General features: G+C 36.3%; 1 pseudogene; it reads left to right on the forward strand.

The window, feature by feature from the left end:
- Positions 1 to 3,506: 3,506 nt before the first annotated feature.
- LOC112164839 lies at positions 3,507 to 7,685 on the forward strand (annotated as a pseudogene).
- Positions 7,686 to 11,661: the final 3,976 nt, after the last annotated feature.

The following is an 11,661-nucleotide window of genomic DNA, read 5'->3' on the forward strand; positions in this document are numbered from 1 at the left end:
ATCGAACCACATCATAGTAGTTTTTATATTCTTTTTGTTGTACTTATTCATTTTCATTCAAAGGGGTTTTGGTTTTACGTGCCCCGCCCCACCCCTTTGTAATTTTCTAATTATTAAAAAAAGTAAATCATATTTACATTATCAATATACAACACATTATCAATACACATAGATAAAAACACTAGTTTAGCAATCTACTACAGTACTAGTTAATTACTCGTCCATATAAACTATCATAATTCTATTATAAATGTATAATTTTAGAGATGTTACATTGTAAATAGGTTTATTATAGGTTAATTTAGTGTATGTAAAAGTTTCATTCAAAAATATCATTTTATAAATGCAATTAATTTGATTTCTTTATTTTTAACCAAAATTTCCACCAAAATCGAAACTTTCCACCAAAATCGAAACTTTCTCCGAAATTTCCTTAAATTTGAAGTACCGAAATCGAAACCAAAATCGATATTTGAAACCTTGGGTCAGGGGCACAATTTCCAAACTGACTTGGGTCACCGGATCAGTTTGCAGGTCATGAAATTGACCCAGAGTGACCCAAGTCAGTTTGGAAATTGTGCCCGTGACCCAAAAGGTAGAAATAAACACTAAAAAGCAGTGAATAATCACTGACCCAGTCACCTAACAGGTGAACTTGCTCTGATTAGAGCCTCTCCTGTATAGTCAATATATGTATTAGTTTTAAGGGACTGTGAAGGACAAATGTGTAAGACCCCGGAAATTCGTTATTAATTTTTAATGGTTTCCGGGAATTAGTAAGTGTTCGTTTGTACGATTTCGTGGCTCGTGAATGGAGCGGAAGTGTTTAGGACGAATTATTAGTCGAAGAATATGGTTTTAGGGGGGTGGCAATGGTTGACTTTTTATATGTTAGGTTTCTCCGAAAACTTCCTTCACGAAAGTCATAGAACGCGTCGATACGAGTTCGTGGACATGTGGAACGCGAGAATCGGAGTTCGTATGAGAAAGTTATGAGCGATTGAAATTTGGGGAAATTTCTATAAATATAAGAAAATTCCGGATTTTTTCATAAATCCCAAAAGTTCCGAAAATCCCATTTTCCTCCCCAAATTCGCTCCGTTCTCTCTCCTCCCTACCCGCGTGACCCGACCCGAACCCGGTGTACCTACCCGGTTCGATCTCCTCCGTCCAAAGTCCGCCGACGACGAGACCACTGCAGACGGCTTCGCCTCCTCCTCGCCGTCGTCCCCTTGGTGCTCCATCACGACAGCAGCCATCGGAACTTCGAGATCGGAGCAGCCACAGACCCTAAAACGGATCCGGCCGGATTTCACCGATTCCGATATCCCCTTGGCCGATCCATTCCATTTTGGGATCGTATCTTCCCCCTGATCATCCTCATACCTACCTTGTTGGACGATTTTACATGAGCAGTGATTGATCAAGGTTTGAAGCTTTTGACGGTTCTGGTTGGATCTGGGATCTGATCAGACGCACGAGATTGATCCAACTTCCAAGTTTGATCTAGGACGATCTAGACCGAATCTCACTTAGCTCCAGGTATGAAAGTGGCTCATTCCTTCATTTTGAACAAGTTTGTAGTTGATGACTTTGGCATCGGAGGTGGTTGATCGGGCGTTGACCGCCGTGGTTGACCACAATCTGAACCACCGCTTGTGGCGGCGCGTGGCTACGCGTCTGGCCTTATTTTCATGTTTTGTTTTAAGTTTATGCATCTACGCATCGATACGGTCGTTTTGATATATTATAAGGTTATTTTGGAGAAGGTTGATGCATGCTAGGGTTTCGGTTTTACGTATTATCTTCGGTTTGCTATCCGCGAAGATCCGACCGTTGGATCTTCGTATAATTTTGATAGGATGATCCCAAGGGCGATCCGTGAGAATCCAACCATTGGTTTGTCGTTTAAGTGTGTTTGGTGATTCGTTTGCTAAGTTGCGATCTTATTTGATTAGGTGATGGACGGATTTGTTTTGGATGGACGGTTGTGATTGTGATTTTGTGCTTGTCTTGGTTTGTGTGAAGACGCAGCAGGATTTGGAGGTGAGTAAATCTCACGGTGTTTCGATCGATAATTTAGTTATGTTTAATTTAGTAGATTTAATTGTTAGCATGCAAAATCATATTTATCAAAATAAATTATTTGTTTTAAAATATATGAACTTGATCGACAACGGTTCATGGGTAAGTGAAAAAAATGTTTTGATATAAAATGAGTTTCGAGAAGTATAATTTATAAAACTATAGTTGGTATTAGTGGTCATTCCTGCGTGAATGACTACGTATATATATATATATATTTACTTGGAATAGATATATTGGATGGTGTGACATTAGTGAAGTAATGATTGAGAGTTGATTGAATTGATATTTCGAGCATTTCTCTTACGAGCATACAATTATTATGATGTGTTGATTATTGTGTAAAAGTGTGTTTTCCTTTAGGAAGGTAGTTGAGTCATGGGGGATTTGTTTTAAGTGTTATCTGATCTTCGGATCTGGTGTCACGGTGGTGACAGTTTTCTGATCTTCGGATCTGGTGTCACAATGGTGACAGTTTTCTGATAGTTTTCTGATCTTCAGATCTGGTGTCACAATGGTGACAGTTTTCTGATAGTTTTCTGATCTTCGGATCTGGTGTCACAGTGGTGATAGTTTTCTGATAGTTTTCTGATCTTCGGATCTGGTGTCACAATGGTGACAGTTTTCTGATCTTTGGATCTGGTGTCTACTGGGAGTTGATGGGTGATCATCTACTTTAGTCTGAGTCGATGGGTGAACATCGACTATCGACTTTAGTTTGGAGTTTATGGGTGATTATTGACTTTAGTTTGGAGTTGATGGATGATCATTGACTTTAGTGTGAGTTGTTTGACTTCTTCATTTATTTTCCTTTTCCTTCTAAGTGTTGAACTTTATTGTAATCTCCTGAACTAAGTTATATGCAGGGATTACTGTCTTTTGAGTTGTTTGTTTTAATGTAATCTCCTTAACTAAGTTATATGCAGGGGTTACTGCTTTTGTATTGTTTGCTTTATTGTAATCTCCTGAACTAAACTATATGCAGGGATTACTGTTTTTTTTGTATTGTTTGTGTTAATGTAAATTCCTGAACTAAAATCTATGCAGGGATTTATATGATTTCTTTTGTTTGTTTTCATGTGATCTCTTGAACTAAGTTTCTATGCAGGGATTACTGATTTTGCTTAATTCTTATTGTGGGTATAGTTGTGGGTTGTGATCTGTAGTGATTGGAAATGAGTATGTTTTCCTGGTTGTACCGTTGAGGCAAAGGAATGGTGATCTGATAGATTGTGGAGACGTGAAATGTTTAAAATATTGGGAGTTATTTGAATAGTTGGAGATTGTGGGAAGTGAGATAAAATGAATTGAGAGTCAGAGCATGTGGGTTTTTAGTTGGGTTGAAATTGTTGAGCATGTTATTGATTAATTTGAACTTGACATTTTGTTGTGATAGTTGCATATTGTTTTGTTAAGCTAAGATGGTGAACGCATGTATTTTGTGGAATTAAATATTGTTGCTTTAATTATCTCACGAATTGAGAAATTATAAGCATGAGTGACGTGAGTCATTTTATTTGAGTTTACTCATACGGGCTGAAAGGCTTACCAGGTTTGTTGTTTACATTCCCGGTGCACTATTCTATGGTGTAGGGGTTATTGTGCAGGTTAGAATATCAGGTGATCGTTATCGAAGCTGAGGTGGACTTTCCGTCTCGTGGTGTAGAAGGGCTCTTATACTTGTAGTCTTCCGCTGTGTAGTGAGTTGGTGAGAGAGGTTACATGTTGAATTGATATTCAGTTAAATTTGTAAACTATTGTAATGTAATATGCGACTCTAAAGAACGAGTCGGTATTGACATTGTGAGTTTAGTTTTTTTGTTGCTTTGTTTAAATGAAAAATTTTCTTTATGTGTTTTCTTGTTATTGTTTTGTTCTCGCGTTTCGGATTTGAATTCCTTTATTCAAAATTCGGGGCATGACAAAATGCATCTCAACCACATGTATTAAATATAAAAGCAGAAATTATAATAATTTAAAATTATACATTTATTTTCAATCGTGAGATTTATTTATCCCTCATATCCCTTAAAAACTGTCCTTTAGCTAAGCAGACCTTCATTTACTAGAATTTTAAACCTCTCTTCTTGGCATTCCAAAGCGAGCCCGAATGGCTGGACAACCTGGAGGTACTCGTACTCGCCGTCCCCCACGACCCGGAAAACCAAGTCACTCATCTTCCTAAACGACGACGTCGATTGGGCCCGAACCGATGGCCGTAAATTCCACCAATGCAGACCTGCATGTAAGCCCTTCTCTGTTTCACCCAAAGTTCCTTCCTTTATACTCTCAGTCTTCAATTATCTTGCTTTTCGTTTTGTTTTGATTTGATGCTACTTATAACTCTTTTCCATGTCGAATGTGGGACTTATTGAATTCGTTTCAGCTCACCAATTGTGAAATTGAAACTGTTTTGGACGCAAAGAACTGAGCTTGTAGTTTTAGTTTGGTTTTGAACTGTATCAATGTGTTTAAAGCTTTCTTATTACTAGGCTATATTTGCTGTTGAATGTCGATTTGCTTAGACCATATTATAGGGGGGTTGAAGTTTTTGTGTGTGTTTAGATGATTGATGGTATGTGGGGGAGATGTGTTTTACTAACCCCGGAAGAAATGTATGCTTGAAGTTCTTATGAATCTTAAGTTTTGGTTGATAATGTGGGCTAGGGAGAGAGAAATACCACGCATTTTTGATTGATAATGGTGATCAACCTTCCTTGATAGACTTCCGATACATATTTATAAGCTGTCGATGTTTGAAATAGGTGTTCCTAGCTTAAATTGGCTCTTCATGTTTATGAGCTCTTTACAAAAATTGTGGTCATGGACCTTGTTGATGTTGCCGTGTTCCTTCTAATTAGAGTTTCTATTTAAAACTAATAAGATGGTAGATGTTCAGAAAGTGATGCTCTTATAAAACTCACGGGGCTTGTACAATTTTTGTTATTGTTCATAAATTTTTACTGGAAAAGTTTGCTGAAATCTTGCATTATTACGTGCATAAAGAAACTCAAGTTCGTGGTAACTTACAGTTTTCAAGACTAGTGCTGTAAATGCTGCTGCAGGATCTGCATACGCATAATTTGGAAATACCAAGGTAATTGTTTCTGTGGGAGTATATCTCTTAGAAATTCATACTTTCAGTGACTACATGATCCATAAACATCAATTTCCATAGAGTTTCTTTCTACTTGTTTTTACTTGTTTCTGTTTAGCACTGATCCAAGATGCAAATAGATATGTGAAATGTGATTTCAATCTTACTTTTCTTGATATGTTTAGATTAATTTGGGCCAAGAGAGAGCAACAAGGCAATGGTGTAAAGTGATATAGGCCGGTTGAATTGCAATGTCAGCCATACAACTTTTGCCACTCCAGCTCGTGGACAGGTATATGAGTGTTAATGCATTTTCCCATCTTCTTTTCTTAGCGTTGTTGGTCAGTGAAATTCTTATGACTAATGCTGAGACTCCCTACTCTTAGGGGTCGGACCACAAAGAATTTTCTTCGATGCTTCATAAAGCTTTGGAGGGTGCAATAATATTGGAAACTTTCCCCAAGACTACTGTGGATGTTTTTGCATTGGTATTGGAATCTGGGGGCAGTAAGTTTTCAATTCCATTTGTAGAACTTAAACGTGTTTTATTTCAACTATTGCAAGTTTTGGTTACCAAGAAAAGACAATGATGAAGAAAAGAATGTAAAGCCCAGAGAAAAGAATTTAGATTGGAACATATAAGAGAATCCCCTGCATGCCCATGCCATATAGATGTTTTTGTTCATGTATTGGTGCTTCCAGATTATTCCTTAACCGCTTTTGTGAAACCTTTGGCTTTGATTTTCTCCAATACACAAGAACACTGCCACTAGCTAGATACTTGTATACAAAGGTGATGCATTTGTCCGCAAAGTCATGATATCTACTGATACTTGGTATTCCTTAGAGTCAAGTTTGGCGTCCTTGGAAAATCTTCTTGGGTTTTAAGTTGGACAATTGTGTTGTATATGTGGACATGTCAGCGGCACTTCATGAGTTCCACAGCTTTCTTTTGTTACATTGAGTGTAATAATGTAATTAGATAGAAGAAGAAAAATAATTCATAAGCAATTCTAATGAAGAGAAAAGTCTTTTAAGAATAGAACGAAGATATATAAATGATTTAATGTTAGAATTAGCAGTGCAGATCAGTCAGTGATTCATTGTGTCATAAACAACCTAATATGATTCAAGAGAGTGCAAGGCAGTAATATTTTTATTTTGCTTGCTAATGAACTATTTCCTTTCGGTTGCAGGTGATCTTCCTGTAGTAATATCATGTGCTAGTCTAGCCCTAGCAGATGCAGGGATAATGATGTATGACCTTGTTGCCTCAATCTCTGTGGTATTCATCTAGCCCAGTCTTTTTGACTTTCTCTTGACATTAAGCATACAACAAAAATTTACCTTGTTATTTAGTTTGCAAGCATGACGTTTGTTCGTGCATAACCTGGAAGGATTGCACCTATAGAGAATTAAAACTTGAGCACATTGCACATGAAACAATGAAAAATGTGATTTCTGATCATCGTATTGTATTTGATCTGTTCCTTTGGCATGTCAACTACATATCAAGTTTACTAGTAAGTTGCCTCCCTTAACTTATAAACTCTACCTTTAGGAGAAACCATATACATTAATACTGTACTAAGAATAATGTCATGCTTTCTTGTAAGATCTTTCTTCTCTTTAGTACCACATGGTCTGAACTCACCTCTTTACACTCCTCACCTGTAAGAGAAATATTGGAGCTACTCAAATATCTATAACATGTGGTCTGTTACTTGAACATTTTTTGATATAAGCTATTAACGCATTTATAGTTCTTAGAAAATATATAAATCAAATCTATATAAGTACAATAGCATATGCCTTCCTTAGATCTACAAATGAGTTTGCGTGCTGTTATAATTAATGCCTTCCCATATCAAAGTAACTTTTATGCAGGTTTGATTCTTTTGTTGATTTTTTTTTTTTTAACATTTCATTTCTCTGTTTATGGTGCCTAGTCTTGGAAAGAACCTAGTGATTGATCCTGTTTTGGAGGAAGAAAGTTACCAAGATGGAAGCTTAAAGCTTACTTGCATGCCTTCTTGCTATGAAGTCACTCAGCTAACTATGTCGGGGGAATGGTCAACCCCAAAAATTAATGAGGTATGCAGTCGGCTGATTTATTCCTTGTTCTATTATATGCTGTTCTTACTTATCTTACCATTCAGATGAAGGTTATCTTTGAGTTGTGCTTTAGTTACTTCTTGCAAGCTTGCCTATGTGGGTCATGATTCGAAGATTTTATTTGTAGTTGATGTAACACTTTAATTCGAAGTCAATTAGGTTGATATGCTTTACAAAGTTGCATGCTTGGTATATGCTAAAGTCCCACTGGAAGTTTATTTGATGGTGGCATGTTTATCATATGATCTGAGAAAGTTAGATGTGGGCTCACGATACTGAAATGGTTTCCACAAAGCAGGGAATACAGATATGCCTCGACGCCAGCGCAAAGCTTGCAACAATCATGAGGGAATGCTTAAAAGGAGCTGATTCTGCTTTGGAAGAATAGAATTTGACTAATTATAATTTATACATGAGAAAGCATTAGGTCTTAATTACTGTATTTTTTCTTCCTTTCCCTTTAAAATTGAACTTCGAGATATTTGAATTACTATTTTTCTGTTTCTTCCTAATGTTCAGTAAGATACTTGTATATTATTTGGTCCAATTTTGAATACAGAATTTCCCTCCACGCTGTCACTTTCCTCCGTGGAAAAGCATGAGCCGAAGCTTAAGGCTTCAGTTAAACCCTGTACAACTGCATCAGCTTCAGATTCAGATTCTTCTGAAGAGTTAGGGAGGCTTTAATAAACAGCTGAACATCGAGTAATTCCGTATTTGGAGTACTTTTCATCATTGCAAACGTCTAGCTTCTCCCAATCTCCCATTATTGATGTGACCCCATGGTATCCCTTCCTGCAAGAAGGCTACCCGATCCCCAAGAAGCTTCAGACCCTTTGGAAGCTTCCATCAACGGACACTTGAACAGCTTGAGAAGCAACGAGCCTTGATAACCCATAAAACATTGGGATTTTGATAACCTCTGAAGGCTTTGCTTAAATGACCTCCTAATTTCTCTCATCCCTGCTTTACAATTTTGATCCTGTTTCTCTTTTCATATGTACATGACTTGTGATTCACGGATACAATCAGTTTTATATCAGCGCAACTCACAAATTAAATAACTTAAGAAATGTATCACATGTTGTCTACGTCATGGCCTAGTATACATTTGAAACTTCACAGTTCTATAGGCAAGTCTTTGTATATCCTATTAATTTATTGGGTAGAATTAGCTACATAACATTTCAAATACAGCTACAAAAACCCACAAAACAAAAGAATGCTAGAAAGATTTTCAGAACTCAATTCATAGTTTACTCCCATAGCAACATTTCGCTTTCAGTTCATCCAATAAATTACACTAAGGATATCTAACTACTATCTCAAAATAGTGCACTAATATGACACCCCATGCAATGCATGGTCATGAAAATGAGTGCCATGCTCGGTGTTGGTTTGGGAAAGCTTTTTATAGTATCAAGGTGAGCCAGACACTCCGGGAAAAGTTCTGGTATCTTGTTGAATTGGCATCCATCACCTGTGACAAAAAGAAAATAGAAGATGTCATTATATACATTAATATCTGATATGATAAACGACCCTCTGAAATTACATGGACTTGTCCCAAAGTTTGAAACCTGAAGCATCAATTTAAAGTCAAATTGCATGCAAATCATTTTGTAGAATCTTTAAAACAAAAGCAGATAAGAAACAGTGCAACACTTGAACATAGCCAAAAGTCATATCTGATTGTACAAATGACGGTTGAGGGATTTTACAAATGGGATTTATGTCTCAAAGGTTATATATGTGTTTTGAAGATTCAATGGTGCAAGTTGAGAATTACCACATGCTATTGCTAGCCCGCCAATTTGTACTTCTTCTTGACTGTGTCGATCCTGACGCCGGTGAATGGACCTCGTCGTCCTTTAGAACCCATTGTGTGCTGATCTGAGAGAAAACTCGTGATAGAGGTTTCCAGAAAACATTTAGAATGGACGTACGAGAGAGAAGAGAAGAGGACGCCAGAAGAGATAGATGGTCATAGACTCATAGAGTCATAGGACAACGATGGAATTCAGCTTTCTGCATCATCGTTTTTAGCGTTAACATCCTAATTCAATTTTAGCCAATTGCTGACCTTAATTTAGATGTTTAATCGATGGTTGAGAATGAAAGTCAAGGAAGCCAAGGAGAGGATCTGAATCCATTTTGGATTTTGAAATGCCCTAGCAACGTCAGGATTAATGTCCATTATTTTTGAAATAACTTCCTCATATGTAAGCCCAATCTGATCTGTATAACATAAGCAAACTTGAATCAACAAAATACAGGCAGCATAACTTGCTGTATTCTATAGATGACTTTGCAATGATATCTGAATTACCCATGAAAGTCCCAAGTTCTTATTAATTTCAAGCTCTCACACACTAACCTTAACCTCAGTACAAAAATAAAAATCAAGAACCAATCTAATTATGACTTTAAATTAGCTGTATCAAATCTTAGAATTCCTTGAGTGAGATGATAAAATCTGAACAGTCAAATCTGTTGATAATATGACAACCTATATGGAAAATTTGATACTCGATGTTCAACTATTAAAGTTTGTAATATAACCAATAGAAATGCAATGAAGAGTTATATATTAGTAATATTACAAAGTAGCCCATTTTACTTTCAAAATTATGCTCAAAAGTAAAAGTTGTTTGCATGTTGTGTCACCCACGACATTTGAAGATCTCAACCTTCCGTTCATCATCTCAACCTTCCAAATGAAATCAGATTCTTAACTCAGCCAATGTGGCTGTACTTATATTATGTTGGCTAGGTAAATGGGTTTGATGGACTTTTCCATTCATGTTGCTTTTTAGTTTGTTGGCCAGCTTCATGACCAACACCCACATCAAAATGGGAAAACACATACATATTCAATATTTGATCTTGCTTTTAATCAACTAAAAGCAAGATCAAATATTAATAAAAAAATGGGAAAACAAATACATCAAGTCAATGTTTGACCTTGCTTTTAGTGGCAAGATCAAATATTGATGAAATCACTCAATTAGGCAATTTTGAACTATGGTTTATACTGAAATGACCAAATCAACGATGTAATTAGAGCACACCGATCTGACAAGATGGAACTGATCCAACTTGCAAATTTGCGCCAATATCAAATTTAATCAATAAATGAAGAAGTATCCAGAAGATTAAGATAAGAGTTTTGGAAACAATAACATTTGTAAGAGCCATTAAGTATAACCCCGACTAAATTGAAAACCCAATACAAACTAACCTACTTTTTACTTCAAACTTACCAAACTGCTGCTTGACCCCCTGGACTGCTAAGATCAAAATTTTTCAAAGAATCCATCATTCGATTGTCCCATTCACTGCTTCCAACCATATTACGTCTAAGAGATATGTCAAACACAAAAATTAAATTTACATCTTGCCAAGGGAAAACAATAACACATAGAAAAATAAAAAAAAATAAAAAGTAATAATAATAATAATAATAATAAAACACTAAAAATCACGCTGCTGCAGCATTGCAACAAATCAACAGCATCCTACCCATCCGCAAATGATAAATAAACAAAATAAATAAATAAATAAAGATGCAGGTAGAATGCATGCAATTAATAGAAATCAAACCAAATGTTCATCGCCCTAAACTTTAGACGCAATAAATTTTAAAGTATCAATTCTGCAGTCTGCAGGCATGGCAAAGTTGAAGGGCAATGCACACAAAATAATAATATTGTGCCTATTCAAATACAAGATTTAAAGATTTAGAGATGTGATGCGGCTAGAAAAGATGTGATGCGGCTACATGCATATATCCCAAGTGTCGACCCAAAGAATATAAACACATAAAAGTTTTCAATCAAGCAGAAATAAACAACCAACTCACACCAAAGATCAAGAAACTAGATTTAAACAAACATATGTTCTACATAATTGGGGCTCCAAACCTTGCCCCTAACAAAAAGATAGTTAGTTACACATTGTTTTAAAAACCAAAATAAAACAAATAGAGAAAAAAAAAAAAAAAGGATGATGGCGGATGAATGAGAAAGAGAGATAGAAGAGAAGGTGAAAGGCGTGGTCGTCTTCAACGTGTGCAGAAGCTCAATATATATAGGAGAAGTTCAGCCCTAGTTTCCTTCTTCAACAATGCTTTTAAAACCTTCCCTTGTTGCTTGAGGATTCCTTTAATTGGTGCACAATTAAATGATTTTCAAGCCTTGGTAATCTTGTAGAATTATTCTAGGACTCTCCTTAATATTTGCAGCAGCAATAACCTTCCAAAAATTCCCTGGAAATCCGTCCAAAGAAGAATCTCGGCCAAAATGCCCTGTTTTGACTAGGATTCAATTTCTGTCTCTGAAGCTTCCTTCTTGGACAAGGAACGA

The sequence above is a fragment of the Rosa chinensis genome, chromosome 1 (genome assembly GCF_002994745.2).
Source record: "Rosa chinensis cultivar Old Blush chromosome 1, RchiOBHm-V2, whole genome shotgun sequence".
Classification (NCBI taxonomy): domain Eukaryota; kingdom Viridiplantae; phylum Streptophyta; class Magnoliopsida; order Rosales; family Rosaceae; genus Rosa; species Rosa chinensis.